The 16,854-nt window shown below is 44.7% G+C and overlaps 1 protein-coding gene across 3 annotated transcripts in view; it reads left to right on the top strand.

Moving 5' to 3' along the window:
• The first annotated feature begins 3,140 nt into the window (after positions 1 to 3,140).
• Positions 3,141 to 16,854, top strand: part of LOC131259143 (microtubule-associated serine/threonine-protein kinase 4) — a 29,615-nt gene continuing 15,901 nt past the window's right edge. Inside the window, exon 1 of one of the 3 annotated variants that reach the window (XM_058260569.1) lies at positions 3,141 to 4,420. The gene's annotated coding sequence lies outside the window, so the exon portion shown is untranslated. Of the gene's footprint in view, positions 4,421 to 7,959; positions 8,025 to 9,363; positions 9,386 to 16,854 lie in introns of those variants that run through there. The other 2 variants (XM_058260570.1, XM_058260571.1) reach the window with 2 other exon arrangements.

Consider the following 16,854-nt stretch of genomic DNA (forward strand, 5'->3'; position numbering starts at 1 on the left):
CTCTAGGGTATATTGACTGGATTTTCAATAATTTCACTTAAATTTTCTATGAGTTACTGTCTTTAGTTTGCGAACAAATAGATACTTGAAAAACACATGAGTTTTAAATCTAACCTTTTCGTTCCAGTGGTTTTTTGTTTGTTTTAATGTGTTAAACCCCCAATTAAATTGTTATCTTACCGAATAGCCAAACAGCATTTATGCTCCATATGTTTGCTACCCAACGAGCGCACAGAACATCTTCGACGGTAAAATCATCTGATGAAAACTGAAAGGCTTTTCTCGGTGGCCAATAATTAGCTACCGTTCCATTACGTAAGCCTAATACCGACGGTAATGTAAAAATGGCGTACAAGCTGGCAGCTTTAGCAAACCCATTGACTCATTATTCTATTTCACAGACATATTCAAGCCCAAAGACGTGCATCTGTTTACCTTTTTCCTTTCTTTTCTTTCCGGTCAGCCGTGTGTGCTGCTCTAATGAATATTAGTCTCTTCCGTCACTTGCCGGCATCTTAAGTGCAGCCATCCAGACGACAGCAGAAGGCACCGGCTCCGCAGTACGGCGGCCAGAAAGCAGCCTTCAAATTGTCCATAATTACGCCAATTACAGCCGTAGTCAGGTGAAACAAGGCAGACGAGGAAAAACTACATACACTCGCTCCCACACTCACCACAAGGCAATATGAAATGGTGCTCTGCTTGGTGAATGTATGAAATGAAAATTAAAAACTACATACACGTGCATCCATTTCAACGAGCTAGCACCGACATCATTATCTGTCAGTGCCTGTAGCCAGGCTGGGCTTTCAGATATTCAAAAGCCTTTGACAACCAGCACCTCGGGAAGGACGTTCGTCGGTCGTGAGCAGTCTACTGGAAAACGATAGTGTGCTCTTTGCAGCCAAGAAGGCATCAAAAGGCTGCAAACGGTTGCATAGAACGACACCGCAGCCGCCGCTCGGAACTGTCTCAAGTCAGCATAAGTGATGGTGTTTCTGCAACCAAGTGTGCCACTTGCTTTGAATGAGGTTTTTCCTTTCCCTCTTTTCTTCGTGGTTTTATCTTGTAATAAGCATTTCTTGGCATAATTTTTACTAATGGAAAGCCAGGATCGTCGTGTTTCAAATATTCTTTTTTTATTTGGTCTATTTGCTCCATTCTCTTATAACGATCGTCTTTGAAACCTTTATGTGCCGTAGACCAGCACCAGACAAATTTTGTGAACTCTTCATACTTCCAGCATAGATGGTTTACACAATTAAACATGGCGATACTTGCTAAAATGTGCAGGGGTCCAGAAAAGTTAAGATTTCATTCATGATTATGATTACATTGGCCTTTTTGAATGGCCATCGAAAAGTAGCAAAACCAACGTTCCAAAAGAGATCCGACAAACGTTACGATCCCATGCATGAAACGGATTGTTGTTAGTGTGGTTTTTTCTTCAGCTGATGAAGGAAACGATGGTACTTTTCCTTCGTTAAGCAAAAGATGATCCTTTTTTTCGTGAAAGACCTGCATTACCATTTTTTTCATCAAGTCCGTTAAGTTTCCGAGGTGAGCACATTTGGGCGGGTATATTTTCACTTATGACTTCATTTTTTCCGACATCGAGCAATGGAAAACCCATCCCGAGGACCATTAGGCGGGAAAAAGCCAAGGAACGCTCGCCTCGAAAAGAACACGTCGGGATGAAAATAGAATGTAAATTTTTATACCACCGCCGGGTGGCAAGGCAACTCCACGTTTGAACTCAATGTCCGCAAGAAAAATTGTCCCGAAATGTGGAAATGCAGAAATGTAATTATTTTGCCACCAATTTTCTTTTCACTCCAGCCAAAGGGATCCGCAAACCGTCTCGCGGGTTTGGCGAATGGTGTTCCTTTATCGCTGTTTAAGTGAGCTTCAGGTTTCTTTTATCTCTCTGTACGGTTGTTACCGTTACCGTTTGGTTCCTTTGCATGAGCAGTCTCTATTTACCGGCTTTTGGGCAGCACACGCCCACCCGGAAAAGGGATCGCATGGCCACACCGGGGATGAATGCATATGGATGAGTACCAATCCAATTAGATTGAATCGGTGCACTCGAGTGATTGTGCAAATTGAAAAGACGACTTGCTTCTTGCAGGATCGCAGTTGCTTGCCCGTTCCTAAACTTCCTTATTTTCGCTGCTTTCGGAACAGCGTCGACCCCTGCCAGTGCACATCCTTTTCGAACGTCTTATCTTGGACGCAACATGAGCTAGCTAAATGAATAGGAATATGGTGGCTTGGAAAAGTATTACATTTTTCCTGCTTTGATCGACGTTTTCGCCGATGCATGCAGCTGATGATGAATGAATAATGGATGGAATGTGTTTTACCTATTTAATCCTCCAACCACTCTTACATCAAACATTTTGCTAGCATTGTGAAATAAACAACTACATACAACTATCAATTTTCTTGCAAAAATGATTTTAAGCAAAAAATACTAGCGAATCTAAATAATAAATTTAAACAACAATAGCTATGCGTTGCATTTTAAACTGTTTCAAAAACTCGCATCGATCAGCTGTTTGTCATGACGTCATTTGACAACGATACCAAGGCTACGCTACAGCAACATATGGGGAGGCTGCATTAACACAGTTTTCGAGTACTATGTGCAGACTGGTATTCGAGCAGTTTTAATTGCAGTGTGTTAAAAAAAATCCCAGCAACATTCGTATTTTGAAGAATATGATTGTCCTGGCCATATTCCAAGTTATAATTTCTGTAGTTAATAGAAGAATAGAACAGGAGAGAAGCTTCAACCTGTCATCAGTTTATTGAGCAATTTTTGTTGAAGAACAACGAGTTCTGGCGAGCGTTTAAAGGGTGTGTTCTGTATGCTTTTTCTATTGATTGCTGATGAAAAATTCCCATTGAATAGGAAACATGTAAACAAGATCAAGATTGGTACTGTAAATTTGTTCACAAATTCACAAATTATTGCAACTTGAGACCAAGGTGTTTGAGGCGCTGTTGAAAGAAGCTTGGTCTTGTATTTGACATTTGATTTGACAGTCATTGTGACAGCGCAGTCTGCAGCGTTTTGACCAGTTTTCCGTCATAAAAGTAGTTTGCGTTCGATATCGCGGAGGTGACGACGAGGAACTAGTAAAACTGCAATTTCAAGCTGCACTGTGGCAGCTGCTAGCCAGCAACAGTCGTCTCATTGTGAAGAAAAGCGCTTGCCCAAAGCACACCTCGTTCTTTATGCGGTGCAGAATGCAAGTGCAGTCTTTTCAGCCCGTCGCTGCGCTGGTGAGAAGCAGAGTGCAAAGGGAAGAAACCCTGCGGGACGGCGTACCCACCATCCTTTAGGTGGTCCAGTTCGCGAAGCTTGTTGTAAATTGTGCGGTTCTGTTTGGCTTTCTTCGCCGAGGCTCGTATCGATCCCTGATGGTAATAGCATCAATCAAACGGGTCAGTGCCTGCTGCTGTGGAGTGGAAATCATATCGAGTGCTGGTGCTCCGTCGAATCCTCAATGGAATCGAAGCCTCGAGCAGATACATAATCAACTGGGCAGCCACGGGGAAACGAGTGGACAGAATGTCGGGCTGCTGTTTCCAGTTTGCTAGTGCGGCGTTATTCTGATTCTCGGCATACAATTGTAAATGGCGCAGGAATCGAGTGTATCGGTCATTCGATTTCCCGTCCCGTGCCGTGTGTTGTAAGTGCTACTCGAAAACTACACGAAAGAAAATTCCATCCGTCCGGCCGCCTACCGCGAGTGAAAGCTGCGCAAAGGAAAGGTGTTCAGTGAAATCAGTTCCAGTGCTCAAGGAAGCATTTTTCCTTCCCATTTTGGCACCGAGTGGCGTGTGTGGTGGTCACGGAGCAGGAAGAGGTGGTACGTGTGCGTGCAAGTTTGTGTACATCGCAAATTCACCTTCTAGAGTTCGAGCAGTTTTCATCGGAGGAGTATCCTTCCACGATAACAGCACCGTCGTCGGAGCGGTTTCCCTGAACAATTGTGAGAGAAAATCCTTCCTACTGGAGCGGAGAGATTTTCCCTGCAACTAGCTGGAAAAACATCAGCATCGGGAAAACCAGGAGCGATAGAGAGAGGGAGAGCGCATGCCAATGAGAGGGCCTCCGTAGCGGGGGAAGAGAGAAGATTTGTTGTGTTTACTATTTTCATCTGATTTTCCCTGTCGGAATTGGAACCGAAGGTAGCGAACGGAAAACACGGATCGATTCGCATAGTATATTTTTTATTGTACTCTAAACGTCAAACACGAACTCGATGGCCACGGAGGGCGGAAATGGCGATCGAAACCTTCGCACGACGAGCACCACGTTCCCATCGGCGTGCCGCCCATACGACATCTTCCACTGCTGAACCCGGCCAGCAGGAAGGAAGGAAGGAAGTTGTCCATAATTCAATAGGTGAGTTCTTTTTCCTAACCCAAAGTAATTTACTGTTGTATTTTTGTTTTTGTTTTTTGCAATAATAAAACGACCCAAGCAGACGGGAAGTATCGCCCCGGGGCTGTTCGTCCGGTTAGGCTAAACTTTCCATTAAAGGAAAGGCTTCAAAATGGATCAACCAAATCATAAGTACCCTTCTCCTTCGCTCGCGGACGCTTTTGTGCCTTCGCTTGACTCGTCTAATGTTGAAGGATTAAACTTACGCGATTCGTGACGACCCGTCGTCGCTTGCTGCTTTGCGGTCGTCCCTTCACGTGCGCGCTTGACCAATCTTTTCGCGAACATGCCAAGAAAAACGGAACGAGAAAAAAATCGTTCAGAAAAAACAGCCGAACTTGCACACAAACGTGCGTACCTTCACGCGGCGTCCTACCGTCTTTACCTTCGAGATGGCCGGAGGCCCTGTTGGGGCCGTTTTCTAATGAATCAAACGTACTGGTTCCCCACTTGTCTAGAGGAAAAAGAGATAAAAAAAGCATACACTCACTGTGGGCTGATGGCGATGGACAAAATTGGCATATTTCGCCGATAGGCATGCGCAACTAGCAACGCGCCCTGCTGGCATGGAAAAATCAGGTGATCAGATCACATCGCTGGCCGCTTTGTTTTCCGTTCCCCGTTTTTTTTTTAAGTTCGTTGAACCACGTCGTCGTGAACCGGGCCCGTCCCTCGACGGTCCAACAATGTAGTTGCGCCGGACCATTTCGGTGCTGGGTGTAATTAAATTAAGCACAAAAGAAGGATGGGTAAACGCTAATCTCTTCTGCGCGCACCGTGGCACCACAATCCGGTGGAAATCGCTGGGTGCAGCTGGTTTAATCGCGCCCGCTCGCTATTTTCTTATCAAGCCCTGGAAAGCACAATAAATAGAATCATTTATGGCGCCCACGAACAAACTGGGTCGTTTCCATTCTCTGTCGTTTCGTTGCTACGAATGGACGCCGGTGAAATTAGTGTGCCCCGAATGGGTGCAGGAAATTATCTTTCGAAGGTTTTGTTATGTTTCTTTCGTTGGAGGTATGTTTGAATATTATCTACCAGCTGATGGCTTACCGTTTGTTTGCCTTGCAAGGCGTGGGTTAACTGAGTGAGGACCAAATATGGATTGGACTCTTTTTTAGCCAGCTCAGTAATCGAAAGTATTTAAGGGTTTGATCCGCTGTTTTCTAAATCTTACCTGCAGATATATAATTCGTAACATATATACATTGCCATAGTTCAAAAGCAGAAAAGTGTTAAAATCATTATTATTTTATACTTCAACCATAACAATTACCTCCTCTTGGATGCAGTTTTCGGGGTGATTTAATGGTTTCTATGACTAATGACACTCTGACAAACTTTGACACATGCTTTTTCTTGAAACAAATTTGAAAGCTATTGCACATTCTTCAAAAATTGCCCACTGTGCCAGCCTCTTGATCGTCCATGTGTGTCCGAGGGTGTGCAAAAGAAGCGGCCGCTCATGACGGCTCCGTCAAGAGGTGCAAGAAGAAATTGCCAACCGTTTTGCTCGGTCGGAACCAATCCGAAGTGAAAAAGTAAAAGGGAAGTAAAACGCACGATGAGCCTGTACGTAAACACACGAGATACGGCGCACACAAACACACGCGATAAACCATGCCGTGGACAGGAAGAGTACGCATCGGTGCGGACAGCAGGGCCCCACGGAGAGGGCCACACATTAATCCGCTGATATTTCTTTTTTTTTTATTCACTCGAATGTTGTTGACCAGTTTCGCAGATCTTGTTTCTTGTTTTTTTTTCCTGGTTTGAAGATCTTGTTATACCTTTCTTTCTTTCTTCGATCAAGTGCCCGGCTCGGTGGTCTTGGTAGTGGGGTGTGTCTGTGTGTACTACAGTCGTGCGTTTCCGCCGTTGTTTACTATCTGTTTATTTTTCGCGATTTCGCTGCCGGCATACTTGAAGCATCTCTTCAGGCAAGTAAGATAACAACTCCCATGGAAGAAAAAATAAGGAGAATGAAAACGTACACCTCAGAGTCTCTGTGTGTGAAAAACGCCCGTTGCAAAACGATGTCGACGACGCGAACGGTTGAATCATCCAAAAGGTTTGCCAAAAGGTTCCCAAAATATTTATGGCCACTGCCAGCGGCACGAGAAGAAGGTAGCCGAAAAGAGGGCCGGAAAGCAAATCTTCCGTACGAAAGCCGGAGAGAAGGCATCAGCATCCGATATGGCGAGGACGGTGCTCCGTGTAGCATAAAATAAAACGATCGATTTTTCAAGGGGTAAAGCGTCTGGAAAGGAAGGAAACACGAAAAGAAACTCGTCCTTCGAGGGATGGTAAGGTAAAAACCTTCGGAAAAGGAGGAAAGAGCTACAAAACTACCCCCTCCCTCTGCCCTCCTCTGGCCCGGAGGTGAACTTGGTGGGCAAACCCTCTTACCCTACCCTCCCGGGGGATGGTGGCCGTGATTCACGACCGAATGATCTTTTGGCGCACTGCCGCCTGAATATGCTACCCGCACGCATTGCACACGACCACTAAGGCAGTTTCCGTCTCCATTAATGGATGCAGAAAAACGCATACCGCAAGCGCAGTTTTGCCAAATTTAGGCGCCATCTCATCGCGACCCGCCGAGGCCGACGTCAGCCAGGCGGCCGGATTCGGATGGCGAAGCGCGTGCTCACCGAAGTAGGTGCTAATTTTCATCTGCGAGGCAAGGGTTTTGTGCTGTTGCCATGGTGATCGGTGTTGCTTGATGTGTTTTACACGCCACACACTGCTCGAGGAAGGGATAAACAACAAATATCTAAATTGGGTCAGCTGGACAACTAACCCGATGACACATCGCTTGGTGACCGTCAGGTTTGTGACTGCACATGTGTGTTTTTGGATGCTGTGCGTTACCTCCGTTGCGTCTGACAAACGCAGCATATCCTTACCCGCGGGCACAAAGTCTTTCTTGCACATCGGCGCCGAAGAAAAACCTTGCCTCCACTCGGGTGGGGATCGTCAGTGAGTCTTACAAACGGCCCCGGGGTGTGCGTCACTCGGCATCGGTACAAATCATCCGACCTGTAAAAGGCCATGTGTCATCCATCTGGACCGGGCCAACATGAGTCACGCGCCGTGGGTAGGATTCCCAGCGAGAGGCCGGGCCGGGTCTCGACCGTCTGTGACTGACCTTGTCTGAGGTTCGTTCGGATCGGTTCTGCGGTCGATCGCTGGCTCGGAGCACTTTGCACGGGGCGCAATATAAAAAAATATAGTAAGCACAACCAGAGGGTGACGATGACACGGTGGAAAAACATGCGCGCACACACACGCTCGTACACGCACACGCATTACCCCGATGGCAAGTTGTGGCCAGATATGGGCAAGCGCAAAGACCGAACACAACGTGCGCGAAGGTAGTGGACACGGTGTGTCGGGTGTACCGTACGTTAGATAGGCTTGCGATTTATGAACCATCCAGCGAGCTTAATCCACCGTTCACGTGGGGCGCGAGCGGCTGCTGGTGTTGTTTTTGTTTTGGTGAGCCAGAGCGGCTACTAGCAGCAACAGCGCAAGCAGTGGAGTAGTAGAGTAGTGTGGGGTAAGATTCCGTTTAGAAGTATCAAAAATCCAATTTATACGAACACGATAACAGGTGGTTTTTCGATAATATGGGTTCAGGAATAAGCAATTCTTTGTCGACGAGAAGTTTGTTATCATTAAAACTAAAAAGAATTCATTCAGTCTCTATAAACTTACCCTCAATTTTGCGCATATAACACGTACTTTTATATTCCCAATTTTTGCTTCGAAGTCGAGTCACTGATTTTTTACCATTATGTTGTTTCGATGTAACTGGAAATAAGCAAAAAAATTGAATCATCCATGGTGCAAATTCTGCAATTGGAATTTTCGATTGTTTTTATTTTAGAATACTATTTATTTCTTTCCAAATTGTTTCGGCCAATCAACGTTGATCACACGCTTCGATTATTTGAAAAGATAAATTGTATCATTTTTCTCAATTTACATACCGAAAGAGGTCTTAATGTTTCATAAAATCATCATCAAGAACCAAACATATTCTTCAAAAAAAAAAAAAAAATCCTTTCGTTATAGAATTTTTATAATTGAATAAGCATTTCCTCTATTTTTATTTTTACAATTCAAAAGAATACTCATAGAATATTCCAAAGTGTCACGTATGGAAATGCGCGACCTTCCAGACAGATCCATTTCGTCAATTATACGCAGTGTCTCTTTAATGTCTTTGTCTTGCGTCCATTGTAGAATACTTTGTGGTCGTGTCTCAACTAGGTTGCTTGTGGTAGATAATTTCTTAAAGGAAAGGGTTTTAGAAACAAGTATACCACTATTTTGCATTGTGCTTTGATTTGTGTTGTTGTGTTGTTTATGGATAAGAAAATAAAAAAATGTGGGGAAATGGCAAGCTCCCGTTTGTTCGAGATCGAGGCTTTTCTCGATCGGAAATGCCGAACCATATACCAGTTATAATTTTTCCCAAGCTGCCCCCTTTTGACCCATCCCACACTAAGTGTGCGCGCACGCGCTCGATTGCCCACAGCGTCTGTTGTGGACTTCTCTCGCTGGTTGCGCGCTTAGTTTAGTATACACCTCGCGGTCTCCAAGCTATGAGGCGCGAACGCGATGCAAAACGAAGTGACTCCGAACCGCGTGTTCCATAAGCAGCATCGCCGATCGGATGTGCGATTGCCATATACACCGTCATCAGAGTCAGCGGTCGGTCGGGTGTCCGGTACGGGGTGTGTTGTGTGTGCTTTTTCGTGTAGTTAGATGGCAGTGCGTTCCGCCCCTAAAGTAGCAGCAGTCGAAAGCGCGACGCCCGTTTGCTGGGAACAGCGGATACGGCACGTCTGTCGTCGGGGTGGTGGCTTATTCTTTCGCTTAGTAACTCCAGCCAGTACCGCGAGCTCCGAGGGGGTAAGTTCCGTAGCGGGAAGTCGCGTTAGGTGTTTGGGTAATCAGGCGGACCGATTGTGTCGCGGTTGACCGCAATCGAGGCGACTCCCTTACACAACTTCTCGCTGACTAGTTCTTGGGCCGCAAGCTTTCCGAGCAGAACCAACCCCGACTTCAGGGGTCGAGTGAAGGCACCCATGGTCGTTTTTTTTCCTTTTCGTCATCTGTACCTCTCTGATACAACAACACCCCAACCCCCCAGTAGAGTGGAGTTGCGCTGTGGCTGTAACGAAACCGCGCGCAATTCACGCGCAAATCACGAACCCACATTGGTGACGATGCCCAAGGGGGGTGGTTGCAGGTGGTGAGGTTGTAGGGGAAAAAAATCGAAAGTAGATCAACGCCGGGCCAATAGAAAGAGACATAGCGCCTGCGGCAATCGCACGCTGGCCCAAGCAAGCCGCCGATGACGATGATGAAAGGGTGCGCTCGCGTTCGCAAGATCGTTTGATCTGAAAATCTCAACCTCTGCGGAGGGTGTCTCGGCACCGAACACCTTTAAGGTACTCGGTAAACCCACGATCACGAGTCACCGTGCGGTATTTAGTCGTAATTCCTTAACCATCGCTTCAGCTTCTGCAATATAGACTACGCAAAACATTCCGCGATCTTTTTCGTTGTAGCTTTGAACATTACTTGTTCTTTTCTACCAACTCTTTATTACTGGATGGTTTGACATTAGTTCTTCATACCCTAGATAATACACACAATTAATCAGAGACAAACATCCAGGAAGCCCAATGGCGAACAGGATTGCCAACCCACTGTTGGAAGCTTGGAATACTTCGCCTACACCAGATATTCGCTTCCGCACTTCGGATGCTGGAAGCAAAAGTATTCGTATTTGGAGTTGGGAACCACGGATTTGGATCAGTATTTTACTCCTGCGTTGTTAATCTTGCATATCACGATCTCTCTGTTTTGCTCGGAGATTGAAATGGGTGATACCAGAAGAACTCCTTGGGACTTGTAGGTTCGATGACTCGCAATGAGTTAGTATCTTACTGTTACGTTGAGGGGGGTCTGATAGAACTCTTACAATATATTTCGTTAAAGAAGCGATGACAAAGAAAAAGCATCCTTGAAATAGTTGTAAACTTCTGAAACAGATGTTTCTACAGCTTGTACTGAATGTTGAGGACTCAAAAACACGCCAATTAAACACTCGTGGCAAGACATCATTAAAACCGCATCACTGTTTACCTTGAGTTTTAGGTTAAATGATCTGAATTCTTCTGGCAGCCGTAAGCCGCACAGTTCGTATCTTTTTCCACCGGTTGTGCGATATCCTCAGGAGATATCGTCCATATCTCCGATGCTTGCCATCCACCGATTAAGACACCGATAACCCAACGGACGGCAAGATTAACCTCATCAACCACGTAAAGCGATGCTTCACCTTGGCCGATGTGTGTAATTTAATCCGCACCCCGCCGCCTAATTCCTATCCCATGGTCTTTCGACGCTTTCTCGCGCTTGAGGCGGATGAAACCGCAAGCCCTTGAAATCTTCCCGCAACCTTCGGCAAGCGAGTTGATGAAAAGCGACAATCCGCTACCGCGATCCCCGCGCGTAATTACAGATTATTTTTGTCACCGACCACCGCCCCGTGCTTCCGTTCCTTGCTCTCGTGTCATCCGCAGCGGAAAGTCAAGAATTTCCGATGAAGTCACGTTCCGTCGGGGGAGGGCGAATCAAAATAAATCCCGCCGCATAGCCACACCGCAGATCTCTCCGATCCCATCTCTCCGGTTGGGAGAGCTTGTTGTACGCTCGCCTCACACCGTGCACGTTTCGTGGACCAAGAAGACGATCATACCGATCGTGAGTGCGAGATCGCGCAACCCATTTATAAACACCGCAGAGTGTCGGTAGTCCCGCCTCACGGTGAAACACACGACCTGATGGCATGATCGCCACCTTTCGGTGGGGACCGCGTTCGAGCGTTGTCAACCCAGCCTGTCACCGCTTGTCAGAAGCTGCGTCTGGTTTTTGTTTACCTCCCGCGGGCTGGGATTCGGTCGAAGCGAGGGGTGGATTATGAGCGATCAGGGTGTCTCCGGGCCTCGGGCGAACATACGGAGGGAATATAAATTACCAGAGCACACGCAGGCCCCTGACGAGTACAAGACACGGTGGTTGCGGACACCTGTTGCTTGCTTTTGGCCCTCGGAAATCTTCCGCTAGGTCACGGTGAATCACGGTCGACCGTCGCTCCCTTGCAGAGGTGCGTACCGGCCCGTCTTTGTCCCCATCGGTCCGCAGCGGAATAGAAGTCGCCTACACCAGAACTTGCCCTCGAAAAGGTTTATTGGCCCCCATCGAGAATCGTTTCCTTGGAACAAATTTGGATGACGATTGGAAAATTCTAACGATCTCTAACCACCTCCTCTGTGCCAGATGAACTAACTGTTGCACGTGTGTATCTCGTGTTTGTCAAAATTTGCCGCTCCGATGCTAATGAAATCGTACACCTAATGACCATGTGAGAAAACATCACTTTTGGCATGTTTGCTCGGGAAATCTTGGCGTTATACCGTCACTTTCAATTGTATAGTACAGTAGGTCCCCGCAGTACGCTATACTCGATATACGCGAATTCGCAATACGCGATTTTTTTTACAAATTACATCTCATAGCGTTTACCGTTGTTGCTTGGGTTCTGATTAGCCAATTTTGTTTTGTTTTGGTAGAATGAAGTTATTAAAATGCAGTTTTAAACAACCGTTTAAAGGCCATGACTGCAACGACCTGAGTTACACACGGCCTGAATCAATACATGTTGGTTCTTGTTTCATTAAGCTGTATAATTTTGAAACGATAATCTTGAAGCGATTAATATGGCATCAAATAATAAAAGTAGTCGAAAGAAGTGTGCTATAACAAAACAAACAATTACAAAAGATGGAAATAGTAAAGATGTTCGAACAAAGAAAGAGATATGCAGCAATAGTGCAGTACTAGCGTACTGCGGGGACCCGCTGTAATTCTTAATAATATATGCAAAATTCCTTTTTTGTGTGGTAAAATAAGTAAAAAGGGTGAACACAATTTGTTCACGTCAAACAGTGCCAACTAAAGAGCATCCTGCGGAATACTTAACGAACGCAGTAGATTCCAATTTGTCTGTGAGATTGGCTAGAGCTAATGAACTGAACGGTCTAATTTTATCCTTTTTTGTGTCGCACGAGACGAAGCCCCGCCGTACGCGAAAAGACACAGTGTCACCAAGGCGTGTCGGGTCGGGAGGAATATTAATTCGACACTTTCGGCCGAGTTCGAGTACGTTGTGCGGGGGTTTTTGTGGTATTTTATTTTCCTCTCGAACCCATGCCCAACTACGTCAACAGCGTCGATCGTGTCAGCTGCAGCGCTTCGGTTTGTTTGATTGTAAACATCTAGCCCGCTCTCGATGTTACGGCACACAATCGTGGCGGGGCTCAAGAAAAACATCTCAATTATCACAAATCTGCTCCAATTGCGCCGGTAAGGCAAGGTAAGGTGGCAGCGAAACGACAAGGTGGATGATTTGCGAACCCCCCTCACCGACCTTCCCCGGCATCCCTTTTGACACGTTAGCGAAAAGTGTCACCCACCCGTTGCCGGTCCGGAGGATGACGCTTGTCAAAACATGCCCTTGATTAATCGGTAGCCGGCCGGGGACCATTTGTTTACCGCCAAGACACTCGGCTCAGGGGTGTGGTGAGGGGGGGGAGAACAGGGTACCGGTAGCACCCGAACTAAGTAGCGGACGAAACGAATTGATTAGCGTCGTTGGTGCGAATTAAAAATATCGCGCCTACCAACGCCATTTTTAAATGGCCGCTGCTTCTGTTCGCTCGCTCGAAGGGCTGACGGATCGTTTCGGTCCGTGATGGGCTGTTACTTTTCGCAAGTTGAACCCATCAGCCCCTAATCGTTTACTTAATGAAAGCACATAAATATCGCCGCGCGCGTCCAAACGACTAAATGGTTCGGGGCAATTAAAAAACAAATACACATAAAAGCACCACTTACCTGAACAACAACAACAGCTCCCCATGGACATTGATCTTTAAAACGTGGCTTTGAACAGATGTTTTACAAACCCCGCTTCTCCTCCACTTCCTGGACGTTCGGAGCAGAAGAGCGTCGGTTGGATAAACAGTAGCGGCTAAACCACCATAGCAACCAAACCCAGACAGCCAACTCGCGGCGCGTTGATTCGGTTAGTTCGAATGAATAACGGAAGCTGTTTATTTTGGCATTGACCCGTTCAATTGGTGGGATGGTTGAGGGAGGTGTGCTAAAGTGGAACTTCCTCGGGAAGTGTTTAGTTGCGCACCAGGCACAAAGGCGACACAATCGCTTTACATGGAGAGGATTCAGGGGTTTTTGGTTGGATTCGCTTTTATACCAGTGGTCGGCACATTTGTGCATAACCTGATCAGGTTTTTTTTATAGAGATTCAGACACTTTTATCTTTATCAAATTGTGTTATTTGAGGAAAACAATAGTTTCGGAAAGGGAATACATCATTTTTGTTGCTTTTGAAATATAAGTTTTAAAGCTTACTTAAACTTATAAAACTGAGTGGTTGTAGATATCACTAGCCGAAATTATTTAAAATCAATTCATTTTTCTTAACGTTTGCATTAAAAAAACGTAGATAAATGTTCATCGTTGATAAGAGAAAAGTTAACCAAGCTAATTGAATGAAGTAAATTTTTCTGTAAATTTACATCTTTTAAGTACTTTCAAAAATAATCCAACTGCCTTGCGGTCCTTGGTCGAAATTTTAGCCGTAGCGACAAAATCAGTCATATAGGGATGTTTAGCAGTTGTGTGCCATTCACGACCAAATGCTACTCCGTTTGGACTTTAAAATGTTGGAATAGGTCCTACCTTTAAGTGTTAGTATTTAAGTGTTAGTAGCTTTAATATTTTTTCGATTGGTTGGTCACGGCGGATTAATGTTTTTGTCACGGCGGATTCAATTTAAATGACACGGTTGTCAAACTTGTTCTAAATTTAGAAGAAATGCTACTTTTTTTTGCTTTCAAAAGAAAGTTGCTAGCGTTTTCCGCTTTTGCATGGAAAATCGTTAAAAATTTTGTATTTTTTTAATGCAAACGTTGCTCTAAATTATTACAATTTAGTGGACAGCTCATTATTACACGTTTTGTTTTCAATTCAACACGTTCCGTACCAAAAATAATACCATCAACGGACGTGTTTTGCATCTTTTTTACAAACGAAGAAGGGTGTTAAAGAGGATGTTGAAAAAAAACAACCGATAATTCAGCTGTAGCAGCTAACATTTACCATTAATCAGCCATTTTTCCATCACAGAAAAACAGTTACGGAGCATTAAAAATTCAATGTTTAACACGAATAAAAGCGTCACCCATATATGGGTGACGTGGTAAGGAACCTGTTAACCGTACTTCAGACACAACTATTTATTCCTTATAACTTTAAATTCAGTGTTGATAACGCTTTAAACGTAGAACTTGGCTGCGTGACTTTGAATAATCATTATTTATGTTGCACTATTTGAAAGGTTCATTAAAATCATAAAAAATCAATTCGCCTTGCTACTCTTGCTTAAAAAATAAACAAACATTTTTAGATAAAATCCACCGTTTGCCTACCCCTGCCCTGGGCGATCGCAAAAACAAAGATCGCTTCGGTCTTCAACACTCGGAACAGGCAGGTGTGTGGAAATTACACTTTTCACGCTAGCGATCCGCTAAATTTGACGATTCTCATCGGCGATCAGCACGCGAGAGGAAAAACCATCCCACACATCCCACTGCCTTCCCCCCCTTCCCCCTCCCGACGATGTCATTTGGTGTCGCTATGACGTCTGTCGATTTTTCGGTGAATTTTTACGCCACGCAGGAAAGTGAGATTCGACGGTTCAGAACGAACCAAACACGGCCCCAAAACCGAAGGCATTTACTCTCTCTCACACGTCCCTCCGCCCTCGTGCATCCTGTTTCCCTGCAAAATGCAGTGGCGGTGGCGGCCCGCAAACAAGCGGCCAACGCGAAGGGTGATACATTTTTGCCTGCTGATGGCTATTTTTATAAGCGACATGAATGCTAGAAATGTTGCTTGACCGCGCGGGGCGGCACAGGCCCGAATCAAATTCTTCTTCGCCGCCGGCCAAGAGCAAAACATTCGGATGCGTTTAGTCACCCGGTGGCGGGTGGTAGTGGTGTACGGCCGTGACCTTCGCGGTGGCCACGCGGACTGATGGTAGCCGCCGCCTTCCCTCTCGGAAGTGGAGAGGGTGGGATTAATCAGTACCGCTTACTGCGCTGCTTGACTAAATATTTGGCCAAGCGAATTTTAATCGGCAATCAACTTCTAATTAGACTTAATGAATTGGGGATTTCTTCATTCTGAGTTGGTTGAGGTGAAAAAGGAATCGATTAATTAACGCTTATATAGCAACAGTATTGTAACAAAAAGGCATCATAAAGCTTACATGAATCAAAAACTCCTTTTAAGAACATTCTCGCCTAGGAAGCACCTTAAAGATTGTTCACTCAAAATAATCCACGACAAAGCTTATGATAAATTGTTGCTTAAACTATTTGATACTGTTTGCTATTTATTATGTTTTGTGCTATTTAAAAGATCCATATTATTACCATTTAGTCAACATTTTTTGGTCAACAATATACTTTCTAGTTGTGACATTTAGTTTTTCGTTTTTTCTCGCTGCTTTTAAAGAAATGTCAGACGATTATTCTACTCCTCCAGTTTATTCCAATTGAAGCGACACCGACGAGGTCTAATAACCAGACACTATAAGCTAATGGACTCTCGTTCTCCGCGAGCAGTAAACGAGGTATTTCCGTTGCTTAATTCCACTTCAACAATTGTGCTCGGACTTCTATCCATTTGGAGAAAAGGTCGCATTTTGATGTAAATAGTTTATAAGTGATATTGCTTGTTGCATTGTACAATACTTTACAGGAGATTTTTATGTTTTGTTTTCTTTATTATGATAGTTTTAGTATCACTATCGGAAAAATGTAAGGTGTTTTTAATATGTTTCACAGCATTTATCTAACACAAGAAAGTTCTAAGCAGCGAAAGTTATAGGAGTTTCGATCATTACACAGTCAACATTTTATAGTTTGGAGAAAAGGTCAAAATTTTATGTTAATAGTTCATAAGTGATATTGCTTGTTGCATTGTACAATACTTCAGATTGTTATGTTTTGTTTTCTTTATAATGATAGTTTGAATGTCACTATCGGAAAAATTTAAGGTGTTTCAATATGTTTCACAGTATTTCCCTAACACAAGAAACTTCTAGGCAGTTAAAGTTATAGGAATTTCAATTATTACACCATCAACATTTTATAATCAGTGTTAAGCAGTTAACTAACGAGGGTCTAATGTTTTCTGCCCCAAATAAATTGGTTCGGACG

This window comes from Anopheles coustani, chromosome 3 (genome assembly GCF_943734705.1).
Source record: "Anopheles coustani chromosome 3, idAnoCousDA_361_x.2, whole genome shotgun sequence".
Lineage (NCBI taxonomy): Eukaryota > Metazoa > Arthropoda > Insecta > Diptera > Culicidae > Anopheles > Anopheles coustani.